A 16,539-nucleotide genomic window follows, 5' to 3' on the forward strand; every position below is an offset into this window, starting at 1 on the left:
TGAGAACTTCGATGGCACTGAATTCTTCCCTAGGCCGGGCACTCGGCCCAAAACTTTGTCATCATGACCTGTGGTGACAGAGTGGTGCCCTCATCCCTGCTGCCCTGAGATCCAGGTGGTGGTGCGTCCCCAGTGTACAGGCGCTGAGAATGGAGTCTGAGAAAGACAAACATTGTGCACCTGTTGGAAGTCAAAGTGATCTTCACCTCGTCCAAGTTAGAAACAGGAACATGGAAAACCAACCTGTTCTTCACCCAGGCTGCCCTTTTCAAAGGATTTTGCTAGAGACTTTAGTTTTCACAGCAGTGTTAGGGTCACAGCCACACTGGGTGGCAGGTGCGGAGGTCTCTCCTATGCTCTGCCCACCCCCCCCCCCACAGTCCCTTCTCATCAAGGCTACAGGGGAAGTTTCTCTTACAGCCATGCCCTGCCCTCTGCCAGTGAGGCGTGTGGATTGTTCCACAATAGCTGATCTTTCCTGTTACTGGCACTTGCCATTGAAAGCGGTGGCTTTTATGTTTTCAGCCTCGGGTATGGGTGGCATCAAGTAGGTCGTGGGCATTTCGACTTCTTCCACACAGCACACACAACGCCGGCAGCCGCAAGCCCCCCTCGCAGCATCGACGCACTCTGGAACAGCACGCTATCCCCGCCCGTTGCCCCACTCAGGGGTCCCAGTCTGCTTTCCCAGGGCTACTTGGGTTTTCAGCCCCCAGTGATCGTTCCTCTGGTCCACCTCTCGACATTTTGCCTGTTGATTCTCAACCACTAAGCCCACTCACACAAAGGAGAAATTAGGTTTTTCAGAACAAACCACTCAACACGGTGAAGTCAATAATTGTTCCTTCACACAAAATTCGATGCCCCCGTCTCTGACCACGAAGCCCGAAGGTGGCACCGCCTGCTACGGGGATGGATGCTCACGTCTCGTGGACACTACTTTCCTCATTCCTCAGGGGCCTTTTCTGCTTCCTCCCAGGGTGGGGCCTGTACTCTGGAGTTGGCAGGTTCCTACATCCTGCCCTCGAATGAGCAGGGTGCCGATCTCACGCTACGCAGTGCCAAGTGCCGTGCAGGCGAGGCAGGGACAGGGACAGGGATCATGCTGGGCTGGTCCTGGGCACGCACAAGAAGAGTATGAGCTGAGATACTCAGGGTGAGACCAGGGTGGCCCTATCCACGGCCCTGAGTGGCACAGGGAGCTACAGCCCGGTGTTGGGGAGGAAAATGAGATTTCAAAGGAACTGTCGCACCAGGAACGAAGCTAGGTCTATTGTTACATACATTGTCTCACTGATTTGTTACAACAACCCTCTCACAACGGTGCTTTCTGCCCTTCTTTTCATGGAAAGAAACTGAGGCTCAAAGAGGTTAAGGAGTTTGCCTTTGGACTTGAGGCCTGTGAGGGTCAGAGCCACAATGTAAACGCAGGCTGCCTGACTCCAGAGCCTGCGCACTCTCCACCCCTGCAGACGACCACCGAATGCCCAGCGCTGTGCTTCGTGGGCTTGGTTGAGCCGCCTGTGAGAGCGCGGTCAGGGCGGACTCAGGACTGGTGCGATTGGCAACTGAGTCATCCGTGCTGGCGACAGGACCTGATTAATGCGGGGCTAATTTTGGATTTCCTCCCAATTGCTCATCTTATTATAGACCAGCCCCTGAGGATAACGTTGGCAAAGGTTTTGTTTTTGTTTGATTCAACCAGAAAAAAAGAGGACCACAAAGGAGATGAGGTAATGGGGAGAATGTTATCACCCACCCCAACATTCTGCCTCTTCGGACGGTTTCAGGAAGCTCCGCCGAGAACCACCATTCCTTTTCCAGCTGGTATGCAGGGGTCTCTTTCCCCGGGAGACTGTCTCTAGCTTCCTGGTTGAAGAAAAATAGAGCCAGCCCACCCGGGCTCTCTGATGCCTCTGAGGGATGAAGAATACTTTCAGGGGTTTTGTGTATATCATGAGTGGATCTCAGCAGCGTTCTTAAGGATTTTAAAAGCAACTTATGTGTCCAGGTAAATTTTAAGTGGATCGGTGTGTAATCACAAGGAATGGCTCTTCTCCTCATGTGTCTGTGTGAGACTGTTCTCTCTGCTGTGAGGCTTCAGGAGCTCGGGCGCCAGTGCAGTGGATTTCCAAGGGCCCCCTCTCTCCACTGATTTCCAAAGGCTTTCCCTGGAGAACGAGAGCAAGGCCACTAACTATCCCCGCTCACCTCTCCCCTCTCATGTGTGGTCCAGAGCCGTGGCTCTTAGAGGTTCCAGGATGTCAGAACCACTGCATTCAACCCTCTTGTTTCTAGAGCTGGGGAAACTGAGGCCAAGGGCGAGAGATACCTGCGAAAGAAAGAACCTTTTGCTCCCGAAACAAAAAGTCAAGTTTTCTGCTAAGTGCCCTGGAGCCTAAGACCCTCCTGCCACCAAATGAAAGGGGTGGCGGAAGGGAGGCCGAGAGATCCTTTACATCTGGAAGCTCAGAGGCTGGCCACCCTCCCCACTCTCGGTCTCACCGCCCATGTGTGTGGGTGGGATTCAGGAAGACCCAGCGCCCCCTTTCCAGCCTCGTTGGGCCGCAATCCTTCTTCGCCCCCCACCCCCAGCTGCCCCCAGCCTCCCCCTGAACCGGAAAGGGCCAACACCACATCTCAGGAGCCCACAGCACAGGTGCCACCTCCTCATTCTCCCCCGGCCTGTGAGGGATTGGGAGAGAGATAACAAACATTCCGGGGCTCTGGGGCAGGGAGGTGCAGATCAAGGCACCCCGCCGGCCACCCCCACCTGGTCTGGGCCTGCTCTCTCAGCTGTCCGTCCGCCAGAGCTCCAGACACTGGGGGTGAGGGGCATCCCTGGGAATGTCAGGAATCCCTCCCGAACTGGAGCCTCTTCTCCCCCAAAACCTCCTCCACCCCCAGGCATCCATCAGCACAGGCCGTTCAGGAATGCGCTCACTCCTGGCACCACCGGGACCAGGGAAAGTCGACTAACTCTGAGGCACATCCATCACGTCCCTGGAGAGAGCCTGCGGCAGGCCAGCGGGGCTCCTGCTCAGACCTGACAAGGTGGCCAGAGGGATGGACAGGAGGAAGGACAGACACAGCCCAGGGGCAGGGGGCTTGGCACCTGGGGATTGCTCTGTGCAAGCACTGAGACACCCTGGCCAAAGTCACTAACACTGAGGAACCCCGCTGTCTGAGAAGGTGCCCCTAAAAGGAAAATCACAGACCAGAGTTCACTCATCAAGCTGTAGAGGGATCCTGGTGCTGAGAAACTGGGGAGAGCCAGACGAGCAGGAAGGCCACATGGGTGGGCACCCAGTCCCCTTGCTCAGGACTCCTGGACCAGCGAGGTGGCCGAGCAGCACACACCCGAAGACCAAGCAAGCCAGAGGGCTGTCTGCCGGGTCTCGGCAAAACTTTGATGCTTCCAGAAATCCCTACGTTGAGGAACGTCGGCTTGTTTGATGATAAAGGAAGTAAAAGGAGTTGATCGTGTGACCACTGTTGGGAGAACAGGGGAGGCTGGGATAGCTGCCAGTCCGGTGGACCGACACCGACCTCGCTTTAGAGACTGGCTAGGCCAGCGCTGACTCTTCCCAGACCGCTGTCCCAAGTCCACAGCTGCCCACGAGGCAGGGACAGCATCCGGGCTCCCTGAGAAGCCTGCGTCCCTGGCCTTGCGCATGCATCTCCCGTCACCTCCCACCCGGTCCACTTGGCAAACTCTCCTGTGACCAGATCCCTCTTCCCCCGGGCTCCCATGGCACTTCCCCCTTCCCTCTGTCCCCCTACGTTTCCCAATGACGTGTCATTGTGTCAGTACCTGTGTGTCTTCTGGCCTGCACGAAAGCCCAGCGAAGGCAAGACCCACACAGGCCTTAGGAACAGTGAGATGGCCCCAAATCTAGTTCTTGCCTGTGTGACCCTGGAAGGTTACGGAACCTCTCTGAACCTCTATATCCTTCTTTGTATGGCAGTGGCATCCACAGTTACATCCGGAGTATCCCATGTGGAAAGAAATTTAGACGTCGGCAGAAACAGGTGCGGGTTTGCAAGTCCTAAAACAAGGTTACGTGTTCCTTCACTAACACCTGAACAGTGGAATGTTTCATTTTTTTATGTCTATGGGTATCTGAAAAGTAGAAGATGAAGACAGCTATCCTAGTCAATCTTCATCCTTGCCTTTGCTTTCATTAGCTCGTTGAATGAGTACTGGCAAGCATTGCTTACGTGTCGGGCATTATGCTGGGGATTTGGAACACCACAGTCCTATTCTCAAGGAGACAGACTCATGGACAAGCAGATACTGACTGGTAAGAAAAGTCCCATGGTGGGGTGGGGGGTGAGGCATGTGAAAAGGTATGCAGCCCAGATGGGTGCAGGAAGTATGCCAGAAAGGCTTCCTGGAGGAAGGGGCATCTACACAAAGAACACCTATGAAATAAATAAGAGTTAGCTAAGTAAATGTGATCCCAGGAGAGGAAACAGAGGCCCTCCACGGCTGGCAGGAAGACACTGGGGCGGAGCACCCAACCCCCATGGCAAGCCTGCTTCACATTGTCTGTATTTCCAGGGAGCCCACTGGGCACTGCAGCCTAGGGGGAGCCCAGTGGCCGGGAGCACAGGCCCCAACAAACCGCCCAGATCCAGAGAGGCCTCCCTCTGGGCAGGCCACTGGTCCAGCCTCAGGGAGGAATGCAGGAAGGGTGGAGGGAGCAGCACCGCCTTCAGCCGGGGTAATTTTAGATGCATTGTCACTCATGCCCCGGGTTACCCCTCAGCCGGGTGCTGCCTGAGCTGGGAAGGGTTCCTGATGTTGAGACCTTCAGAGGATGTGGGCTTTGGAAGGCGGCCAGGTCAGCAGGATCGGAGGCCAGGCCCAGGCAGGGCCCTTCCTCAGTGGGGACAGGACACAGGCAGGGGGCTTGGCACCTGGGGATTGCTCTGTGCAAGCACTGAGACACCCTGGCCAAAGTCACTAACACTGAGGAGCCCCACTGTCTGAGAAGGTGCCCCTAAAAGGAAAATGACAGACCAGAGTTCGCTCATCAAGCTGTAGAGGGATCCTGGTGCTGAGAAACTGGGGAGAGCCAGACAAGCAGGAAGGCCACATGGGTGGGCACCCAGTCCCCTTGCTCAGGACACCCCAGCTGCACAAGCTTCAACAAGTCACTAGACCTCCCCGTGCCTCAGTTTCCTCATCTGTGAATTGAGCTCTATGACAATATTATTTATATCCTATGGCAGTGATTTTCAACCCTGTTCATCTCAGGGCACACATGAACAAATTATTGAAATCTTGCAGCACACCAAAAGTATATATTTTGGCCAATCTGCCAAAAATTAGGTATAATTTTGATCGATTTACAAAAATAATAGGAATTACCTATTCTTTTCTGCTCCAAATTGACTTTTTAAAAAATCAGGTGCCTATATTTGTATAAAAGGATTTCTGGTGCCAAGAATTAACCAATCAGATGCAACCTTATTATGTGACGTGACCAATAAGATGCAGCTCTATTATATGACCTATGTATTTATGGTTCCAGACGGGGCATTCACACCCCACAGCTATTGTTGTGTTTGCTGTTGTCATTTTTTATTTGATAACCTAAGAGAAAAAAGGTCAGTGTCCCTGAAAATAGTCAGGGACAGCATGTTTGAAAACTTGCAGCAGGTCCGATGGTGATTGTGAAAAATAAATGAGTTTGTCCATGTAACAGAATTAGCAGAATGTCATTGACTAGACGAAGTGCTCAATAAATGTTAATTATGCTTGTTTCATTATTAAAGAGCCAACAAATCAGGATGCCAAATCCGTAGCTGTGGTCCTGGTTGTGAGCCCTTGGCCAGCCCCTTTCCTGCTCTAGACCTGCATTTCACTGTCTAGAAAATGAGTGTTCCTGAACTACATCAGAGGTTCTCTCTCAGCACAGAGAGGGAGGCCTACCCTTTAGGATAGGGGGTTGTTTGACAGGTGGTCAAGTTCTAGGCTGTTCAGTCACCCCCTGGAGACTCAGATACACCCCCTTGAGGGATGGGCACCCTTAGAGAGGTGTTGCGCATGGAGATGGTTTGGAAACAGAGAAACTGAAAACCCCTGAGACCCTCCCAGGTGATCTGGGGGAGCCCCGTGGGTAGGGGTTTTCCAAGAAAAAAAGATTGGCGAGGACATTATGGGAAACAGTGTGGAGGTTCCTCAAAAATTAAAACTAGAACGACCCTGTGATCCAAGAATCCCTCTCTTGGGTACATAGCCAAAGGACACGAAATCAGGATCTCAGAGAGATATCTGCACCCCATGCTTATTGTAGTATTATTCACAATAGCTGAGACATACAAACAACCCAAGCATCTATTAACAGGTGAAAAGATAAAGAACATTGAGATATATCTCTCTCTCCTTTCTAGCAAACTACAAATAGACAGGAGCTTTCTCTGTCTGACCAAAGGGTAGCTACAAAAAGTCTGCAGCTGGCTTTATTGGAATCTTAGAAAAGAGGGACCCCAGCAGGCTGTACCTGTTGAAGATACCCAGGGGCAGGACGATGCTCGGTTTATGTATTATTATCCCCATTTTATAGCTACGAACATTGAACCTGATTAGAGAGTTCCAGAAGAAGGAGACTCAGGATGCCAGAATGCCCCAGGGTTGGGATGTTCTGGCTGGGACCCAGAGACCCTCAGAGGGGACAGGCCCCCTGCTCCCAGGGACTTCAACACGCACCATGTCCCCTAATGCTCTCAACCACCCAGTGAGGATGGAGTTGTGGCCCCCAATTTATGGATGCAGAAACTGAGGCTCAGCACGGTTGTCAGGTGGCAAAGGTTCTACCCCTAAGAGCTGGCAGAACTGGGGTGTGGAGCTCCATCTGGTTGCTAAGGACACCCCTCTTCTTTCCACAGTTTGGATGCTGATCTGGGTACATAGAGAATTCTTTGGGGGACTTTTTAGAAATGTAGTTTCTAGAGACTCAGTCTAGACATTCTAAAAGAGAATCTCCAGGGGTCTAATAACTCTACTTTTTAAATCTCTAGGTGCTTCTGAGATGCTTGGAGGTTTTAAAAGGACAAAAGCTTGGGGGCCACTGCTCGTAGGGCCACTAACCCTATCAATTAATTTATGGTTGAACCCCAGGCCCAAAGCCCCATTCTGCCTTGTTGTTCGTCATGGATTAAACTTCATACCAGCTTTGACCTCTCAGCCACAGTCCATGCTCAGGAGAACAAGTCCAGAATTTATTAACTATTCAAATCACTTTATTTTCTAAGTCTTGGTTGCCCAGACTATAAAAAAGCATGGTAGTATTGTTCTTACATAGTTGTAAGGATAAAATATAATGCAGATGTGATCATTCTTTCCATGATCCCTATAGAGTTCATTCACCACCAACTAAACACTTAACCCACTTTGTACCAGGCATTGCGGGAGCCCTGGGGTACAGGGATGATCAAGACATTCTCTCCGTCTTCAAGATCTTGATGAGTACACATTTCTTCTCCAGGGAGTGACTCAGGAATATGAGCTCCTTCCAGTTTGAACTCAGTGTCAATACTGAGCCTTTAGAATCAGCTTAGGGGAAAAGTATGAAAGTGTATACAGGACTTTTATTTCATTTTGCTTTGTTTTAATGACCACAGCTAGAAAAAGCACTCCATTGGTTACAGCTCTATCCTCTGGCACTGCCTAGCTGCAAGGGAGTCAGGAAATGTCTAGCTTTGTGCCCAGAGAGAAGAAGAAATGATGACATCCAGTCTGTGCTGTAGTACTACTAAAAATCCCCTGGGTTACATCAACCACCTGCTTTGGGTCACATGATCTTCTTTGATTAAAGCCATATGGAAAGAGTACGTACATATAATCCCAAAAGACTACTTGAATTATACATCTTGAGCTTTTTCGCTTCTTTCAGGCTCCTAAAAAAAAAACCTATGAAGCCACACCTATAATGAAGACGTAAGTTCTAAAACCAAACACGGTCTCTCCCAGCTGCTTTGTCCACTTGCTCTCCAGAGACTCTGCAGGGTACTGTGTTAGGCATGAGAGTTAGGATGAATTCTCACTCAGTGGAGGAGTGCAGTGAGCAGACACGTTGATGTCAAACCCTGTCTCCAATCTCTGCTCTCACAAGTGACATGACCTTGGACATGGAGAATACTTAGATCCCCTGAGACTCAGTCTCCAGTGTTGAAAATGGGTAGTAATAGTGGCTGCTTCACAGCATCGTTTCATCATGTTTAGCCGTGGTCTGACACACAGCATATGCTTGGCAATGCTGGTAGCATTGTGACCACAGGCTCTCTCGGCCAGAAAAAGGTCCTCTATTTGACCTGGCCTGTCACAATCACAACTGCCTCAGGGGGAGGGTAAACACATGCAAATAACCAACATCCTTCCTGTGCACGTGCAGGAGACCCAGCCGGTCAGAGGTTCCTTCAAGCTCTGAGATTGAGGTTAAGGGCAAGACCCACTAAGAGACAAGACCCAAATGATGGAGCTGCCTTCAAGGAGAAATTTTCTGTCCAGCACCCGCCTTCTGGGGATCCATCCCCCCCGACGTGGGGGAACAAAAAACAGCCAGATGCATGCTTTAAAAATAAACTATGCAAGGGAAAGAAGCAGAATATCATCTGTTTGCTCCCAAGCTGTCTGAAATATTTGAAACAGGGAGACTTAAAACTGTCAGGAATCGGCAGAGCTCTTAGGTTGGTTTCAACATTTGGGGCGAGAAACAAAGGGGCTGGAATCTGTTCTTTAAAGCTTTCACACAGCATTTGGGATTGCCATAACAATAGGCATGTTTTCCCATCAAATGGAAAAGTCAGATTGGGCTCCTCATACAGTAACAGCACCAATAACTTGGACCCCACTGGTGAAGCACTTGAAATCACGCAGACGTATCGTTTACTTTACAATGATTGTGAAGAGAGCATTTGCTCTGTGGCCAAATAAAAAGGGATTTTTTTTTAAACACATATAGCTTAGTGGTTTAGATCAAACGCTCCGGAGCCAGACAACCCGAGTCTGCCCCGGCTGCTCCACTTCTAACTGTGTGACCTTAGGCGAGTGAGTTAACCCCACTGGGCCTCTGCCCGGTTTTGTGAAACTTAAATGAGCAAATATTTGTAAAGCGTAGTGTCTGGCTCATAGTAAGTGCTATAAAGTGTTTGTAACATAATAAACAATGTTAAAATTAAGAGTGGAAATCTTCGGCATTTTTTGAAGCCTTCTCTTGCAATCACTGGGTTCTTGACCTTTGAATCTTATCAAATCATTAGCATAGATTCCTTAAGGATCTCTCAAGTCCAAGATGAAGGAGCTATGAATTCAGTCTCCAATTTAAGCTCTTTTCTTCCCTCTGAGTCTTACTTGATGATAAAAATTGGGGGAGGGGAGAGGAGGGCTCTTATGTTAAAATGTAGACTCGTCAGCTTCCCCCCCCCCAGAAAGGTTCTGGTCAGGTGGGCTTTATCATCAGACAAGCTCGAGAACCACTAACTCACACGGAATGCCTCCTCAGTGAGTAGGAACAATACAGTTTGGCTGGTTGCTTTCTCTGGTGCCAAGATTTTGCCCACCTTCTCTCTTCCAAGTGTCCCACTCTGAAAGAGTGGGGACTTCCATACCTTCCTCAAAACCCTCCTTAGGAGATGCCCACGAGGTCTGAGGAAAATCGGAAGCCAGCCCTAGGGCTTTTACTGCACCAGCGAGCCCCACTTGTACCCAATCCTTGTACCCTTGCAGCTTCACATAACAAGAGACTTGAAGTTTTTTCAAGCCGTCCAGATAGGAGAGAATGAGGGGAAGATGTGATAAACCTGCGTCACGAACCTCCGGAGCTTTCTGAGTTTTAAGTGCTTTTTAAAAGATATTTGAAAAGGAAGAAGCAAATCTGGGCCATAGCTGGATAGAAAAGATAAAGAAAGATCTTCAGGGCTTTGGAGCCCTCCACAGCACCAGGTCAAGGCCGGCTTTGAGAGGGGTAACCGGGCTGGTTTGGAGCCCAGAGACCAAGCTGCACTCTTGTCTGTATTCACCTGACTATGACCATTTCCCCTCTGTACAATGGAGGTGACTGTAACACCTGTCTCACAAGGAGACCACACCTGCAGGGGCTGCTGACCTGGAGAAGATGGAAGTCGTTTTGGGAATGACATCATGCAGTCACAGGGATGGCACCTGGAACTTGGCCGCATGGCCAGGCCCCCCAAATGGGCAGGCAGTGGCTATGTCCCTCGGGCACAATGAGAAAGTGACTTTGTGGGGGAGAAAACTCGGGCCCTTGGGACAGCTGAGCTGAGCTTCTTCTCCGGAAACCAAAGGTGACAGCCAGCTGGCAGGTCTCCCTGGGGGAGCGGTGTATTTACGTGTGTTACAGAGAAACCCCTCATCCTGAGAGCAGGGCTCACGCACTGTTTTCTTTCTGCGCTTATTAAAAAAGTCGAGATGAACGCCGTCCAGTCCTTTCTTTCATTCATTCATTTCCCAATCGAATGCGCGCTCCACAACAGGTAACAAGTGGGTGTACAGAAACCAGTATCAGCATGACTGGGTTTCAGGGGATCCCCTCTAGTGGAGGGAGCCCACTCAGACATGTGTCTCAGGGTAACAAAGCGAAAGCTTGTCTGTCGGAGGAGGGTTTACAAAGTACCTCCACCGGAGGCGATGGAGAGAGGTGGAGAAGACTTCCTGGAACAAGGAGCCCTGGGCTAGGGACACACCCCCAGCACAGAATGAACCTCTTTGCCCCGCACTAAAGTGTTCAGTAAATACTGACGGAAGGAATGATGTCGCAGAGACTTGCCGGCAGCCCCCACAGAGCCCCAAAGGAGAGTCACCCAAGTGGACCAGAATCAGCCACGCACAGCCCTCGTGCTGAGCAAAGTCCGTGGAGAGCTTTTCTACTCCATGCTTCCGTCTCGTGGCATGCTGGATGGCGTTTATTTCCTACCCCCTGAGCCACCCGTCTCTGAAGGGTCCCAGAGCCTGGATTGCTGTGGACACACTGCCATCCCCACCAGCCAGCCCCTGAGGCCTCATCCCAGCCGCTGACCAGCTGCCAAACCGCAGCAGCCGGCACCTGCCACCAGGGCTGGACGAGCAGCCTGGCTCTGTTCCCAGCCTGCACAGCTGGGGAAGAGTGAGTCAGCAGTGTCTTGTCTCCTCGGCCTTAGGTGGAGCGTGACCTAAAGGCCACCAGAAGCAAATTACTTGAGGATGGTTCCAGCAGGGAACTCCCTAAAAGCTTAGAGTCTCAGGACCTGGAAAAATCTTAGAGCTCTTCTTGTTCAGACTCTCTTCACGGGCTGTGGGAGCTCAGACTTAGCAGCCACATTGCCTGGTGCGACCTTGAGTGACGTAACTCAGTTGAGGCCTCTGTGCCTCAATTTTCCCGTCTGTAAAGTGGGAGTAATCACAGTGCCTACCTGAAAGGGTTGTTGGGAGGGTTAAATGAATCCATTCATGGAAAGCGCATGCGGCACATAGTGGCACCCAACAAAGGTGGGCTGTGGTTGTTGTTGTTACTGTTGTGTGGAGACTCTGCTAGAGTCCTCACCTGACACCTTTCAGGGACATGAAGACCACCCGCCGTAAGAGGCAGCCAATTTGTGCTGTAAGGTGTCTATTCCATGGGCCTGTGCAAAACACAGCCGCACCCTTTTAAAGTGGCAGGTGTCTATGGTCAGGCCTCCTGCTCGGCTGCACCTCCTCAGCTGTGCGACGACCACCCTCACTTCCTTTGAAAGTTCCCCAGCGGAAATGTCTTCATTCCCCTTTGCCCGCTTTCTCCCTGCCTTCTCATCACTTGCCAGTTTGTTATTCTGTCTCCAAACAACTGAACACAGGGTTCAAGGGTAAAAGCAAATGTGCAGAGGACACTTGGCAACATCTGGAGGCAGTTTTTATTGTCACAGTTTGGGGGTATGTCCTCCCGGCCTCTAACAGGGAGAGGCTGAGGATGCTGCAAACCATCCTATGGAACACAGCCCCCCCCCCAGCCAAGATGCCCGTTAGTGCGGTGCCAAAGCTCAGAGACCCTCTGTTAGCGTTATTTGACAGGAATACTAACCTAGGGAAGGAGCGACTATGACTTTGGCCCAGGGCGACGACATTCAGACGCACATCACACCACGTAATACAACTTAACCTAGATGGGAATTATTGACGGTTTTTATGATGGTGTTTGAGTTGAGGAGACAAAGTCTCAGGGATGGCACGTTGGCCAAGATCAAAGAAGCAGGTTTCAAACCCAGCCTGTCCAAGGCCAAAGTCCATCTTCCCGCATACCATGGCACCTCTCAGCATGAGGAGGATATAGAAATGAAGTCTTTTGGTGGGGGGGTCCCCACCCAGAAAAGCCACCCACAGACCACACTCCCAGAAGGAGGTGGCTGAGCACTGCAGATGGGGCAGACGAGGTGTCTGACACAGGGCGTCCCAAGGCTCATCTCCGGGGGCCACAAGACCCTTCTCTGACTCCCTTGGACAGTCAGCATCAACCCTTGTGGTCCTCACTTTGCTTCCAAATGCATGCATGGGCTTGAACTCTGGACTTGACAATGGAGATTTTGTGCAGGTCTGCACAGAACCTTGAACATTCTCAGAGTCACGAGTGACTCAAGGCTGTACGTAATTAAACAGATTTTTAGTCATGTTGCCCTGCTCTATTTGCTAATATTATTGAGAATGGCACAGGGAGAAAACACTGGGTGACCTTGAGCCCGTCCCTCCCTTCCCTTTGTACTCAGGTTTGCCCCTCGGTCACACGAGCCCCGTGGATGAAATGATCTGTGCGGTTCCCCCTCAGGGGCACTTCCCCGGTCTGGCATTCTCCCGCTTCCACAGGTTATCACTGCACAGAGGGCTCTGAGCCTGCGGCCTGGGGAATTCTAAGTTTCTCGTTTCCAGTCCAAAAACAAGCAGGCATCTGAGTTCAAAGCGAGGCGCAGCCCACAGGGAGTGCTCACTCAGCAGTGAGAAGCTCATCCAAGGATGGTCTCGGCGAGCTCAGGGTGAAGGCACCTGAGCCATAGGAAACGACTTGGCCTTAAAGCTCACAGCCCTGCCAGGGAGAGGAAAACGCTGAGGGCGCAGTGCGGCGGGGGCTTCGGCAAACCCAAAACACTCGGCCTCTCGGCTAAACCCGCGCCCCCTCCTCTCCACCCCTGCAGCCCCACACAGGGCCAGAGTGAAACGTGATCCCCATCTGCTCCGAGTCAGAGACTGGAGTATCCCAGGGTGTCTGGGAGGAATGCTGAGTGTGACTCAATGGAATTTGTCCAGAGAACCCTTAGGTTACCTCTAGAGTCCTGGCATAATTATTAATGGCACCCCCCACCCCGTTCTCAAGAATTACTGTTTGTGAGATAAATTGTGTAGTTACACCCAGAAGGGTTTATTTACTGTTGCAGAATACACAACCTGGAAATTAAGGCTTTCAGCTTCGCAGCTTGTTAGACCATTATTTGGAAACCTTATAAAAATGAGAGAGAGGGAAAGAGAGAGAATCCAAAATCAACAAAGGGTTGAGATGGTATCTTGTGTCTGTTCCAAATTAGACAGAACTGCGGACACACTGCAGATCCTAGGAGCAGCTTTCAGGACCCTCGGTTTCTGCCTGTGACCGACTTTTCTGATTTCTTTTATGACTCTCCTTTTCCCAACCCCGTGCCACCATTGACAACAAACAAACAAACAAACAAAAAAACAAAAAACTCACCCTAATCCTCTCTAGATGACATAAGTACCCAGAGCACCAGAAGGCACACCAGGAAAACACTGTGTCCTGGGAACCATCCTGTGAGCTTTAAAAATAAGTTATTTTAAATGCCATTCCTTTCTTAACAGGCTCCCCAGCCTGGGATATCAAGAAGATCCAGGAGATGAAATGAACCCCACAAAGTAGGTCATGTTCTCCTTCTGGACAAGTTGGATAATAGCAAGGATACAAGGTTCATTTGCTAATGAACCAGAGCAAGCCAACCAGAGGGCCTCTCCTGGGCTCAGTGCTCCGTAACTATTTAATTAGTGCTTGGCAAGGAAGTGGGTGGTGGGCTGGCCCAATATGTGGGAGAAAGGTAACCTTGAGTGACAATGAAGTGAGCGTGCCCAGGCTCCGGGGAGGCTGGCCGATGGGCCTCGTGTCGTGGGGTTCAACAAAGCGGCCATAAACGTGAAATCTACCTCCCCAGTCCAGTCTAAAGACCCGAGTGGAAGATGCAGGGAAAAGAATGGTGGGTTTTTGTCAGCATGAGGCCAATGTCATTCAGCAAGAATGACCTAGAGTGAGCCAAAACCAGTGGCTCAAGAAATGGATTCAGCCATGGATTCAGCCAAGACATGTTGATCCACTTATAAGGCCCAGAATAAGGGAAGAGATGGCCTTGCCCTGTGATAAGCTGGCCAGATCTGATGTATGATTAAAAAAAAAAAAAAAGCCAGAGGTCAGCACCATGCAGAACAAAGATAATTCCAGAGAAGAGAGGATGAGGTGAAGGCACGCTATGATACCCTGTGGGCTGTCAGGGATGGCATGGAAGAAATATACAGGGAGATGGTTTGGGCTCAGTGGAAGGGAGGATTCTAACAATCTGAGCTGTGCATAGTGGGCAGGGCCAGCCTTGTAGGTGGTGAGCTCCCTGTCAGTGGAGGCATGCAGGGAAACTGCAACCTGCAAGTTGTTGGGGGCAAGAAGATTCAAACAGTCGAGGGGAAAAGTGCGGTAGCTCATTTTCAGGGTTGTTTCCAGCTCAGAGTCTGCCCCATCATGGGCACTGAAAGATACTTATGGAATCAACACATGGGTGATCAAGCGACTTGGCCAGGGACCCAGTACCTCCCAAGTCAGGAGCACAGTCAGACTGGCAAGTCGTTTCCTCCTCTATCGACGTCTTCATCTCTTGGAGCTCTTATGAACATCATATTTAAGGGGAATTTTATGTTGCAAAGATCAGAGCAATGGATATGGGTCTGAAGAAAAGTACAAAGCACTGTGCAAAGGCCAGGGTTGTTTTTAATTCTCAGTCCCAGAATGGAAGTCTCACGGCGAGTGTATCAATCTCATCATAACAATTCTGACAAGGAAAGGACCCCCAAAGAATTTGGCTCCAGCTTTTCCAAGGAGAAGACATGGGAGTCTTCAAAGAGAGATAAAGTAATTTGTATTTATATGAACTCAGCAAATTCTCTTTTTTCCTCCCCAGTTCCCACAATTTAGACTGTTAAAAGAACCGTATTACAAAACAAACCACTCTACATAAAGAGAGGAAATCAATCCCAGTTTAGATCTTGTTTAAAGAAATCATTTCAAATCCCACACAAGAAAAACATACACAGGCCCTGATAAATGCTCTGGAAACCAGTGGGGCCGTCTGGGGCAGAAACGTAAACACACGCGTGCGCAGCGGGGAAGCGTGACCGGCTCCCGCAGCCTCGGGTGGCCACGGGATGGCCTGGGAGGAGGGGCGCCCAGGGGCTGTGAGCCTGGCAGGGGGAGGGGGAGGCAAGCATCCTGCACCCAACACATGGCAGGGCCCCACCAGGTAGAGAGAGGCCAGAGGGCCCTGCCTAGACACCCTGGGGAGTGTCAATCAGCTCAGAAGCAAGACTGAGCCCATTATCACGAGGCCCGAGATCCTGGCGCTGCTCTGGGCAGCTGGGACACTTGGTTTCCTGTCCTGCCAGACACAGGCAAGGACACCCCCAGGCCTAACCCAGAGGGCGTGTGGTCAGTGCTCAGTGAGGAAGTGTCCTTCCTCGTGAAGGTCCCTCTCCATCTGTCTCCATCGTGGGCCCCCAACCCACCTCAGCCCTGGTCACTGTCCTCCAGTCCCAAGGTTTTGCCTGGGCACAGTCTGTTCTTTTCCAGAAAATGTCTTCCTTCTCACTCTAACCCTCTCCTACCCGGCTCTCCTTGTTCCATGAGCCTAGGCTGAAACCCCAGCAGGGAGGAAGCTGTGTTCTCGGCATTTCTCATCCGTTCCATAGCTGCTTCTACCGGGCTGCCAAGAGCCTTGCTGGCCTCCCCTGTGAGGCCAGGAGTCACTTGAGGCCCGGGAGGAGGGTCTATTTCATAATGAATCCTCTGAGTGTATCACTGAGACAGGTGGAGGGGGCAAGGAGCCAGGGAAGGATGGTAAGCAAGGGGTCTGGTTACTAGAGGCAGGATCAAGGAGGACATACAGGATGGGGACTAAAATGGGCTTTGGGGCAGATGGCACCGAGCTCGCTTCTGTTGTACCCCTGTTGTCTCAACGTCATTCCCAATCACAACAAATTTCAAAGCAGCCACCTTGTGTTCCTAATACGACAGGAACACAGGAGACTGCTAATCTGGAGCCCAGGATAGAATGTTCAGCTGGCAACAGAAGGTGTGAAGACGCACAATTAGACTGCTGTTAAAAAGCCCTGATAATATTTCTCCATTTCAGAATCCATTGCTCTTGTTCATGCGAGTTCCCTCTGTTACTAGAAATTTTTTTCTTGCTTTCAGCTAGGATGCGTGCAACCCTGGGAGACAGGTGTGCTGGGAAGGACTGAGACAACGC

The 16,539-nt window shown here is 50.8% G+C and overlaps 1 long non-coding RNA gene across 1 annotated transcript; it reads right to left on the reverse strand.

Moving 5' to 3' along the window:
- Positions 1-1,729: 1,729 nt before the first annotated feature.
- On the reverse strand, positions 1,730-3,943 carry LOC118979410 (uncharacterized). The gene is made up of 3 exons (XR_005064905.1): positions 3,815-3,943; positions 3,361-3,492; positions 1,730-2,332 (listed from the first exon to the last, which is right to left on the reverse strand). It is a non-coding gene; the product is annotated as an uncharacterized LOC118979410 (long non-coding RNA).
- Positions 3,944-16,539: the final 12,596 nt, after the last annotated feature.

This window comes from Sturnira hondurensis, unplaced genomic scaffold (genome assembly GCF_014824575.4).
Source record: "Sturnira hondurensis isolate 20B ecotype Veracruz unplaced genomic scaffold, ASM1482457v3 Scaffold0022319, whole genome shotgun sequence".
NCBI lineage: Eukaryota > Metazoa > Chordata > Mammalia > Chiroptera > Phyllostomidae > Sturnira > Sturnira hondurensis.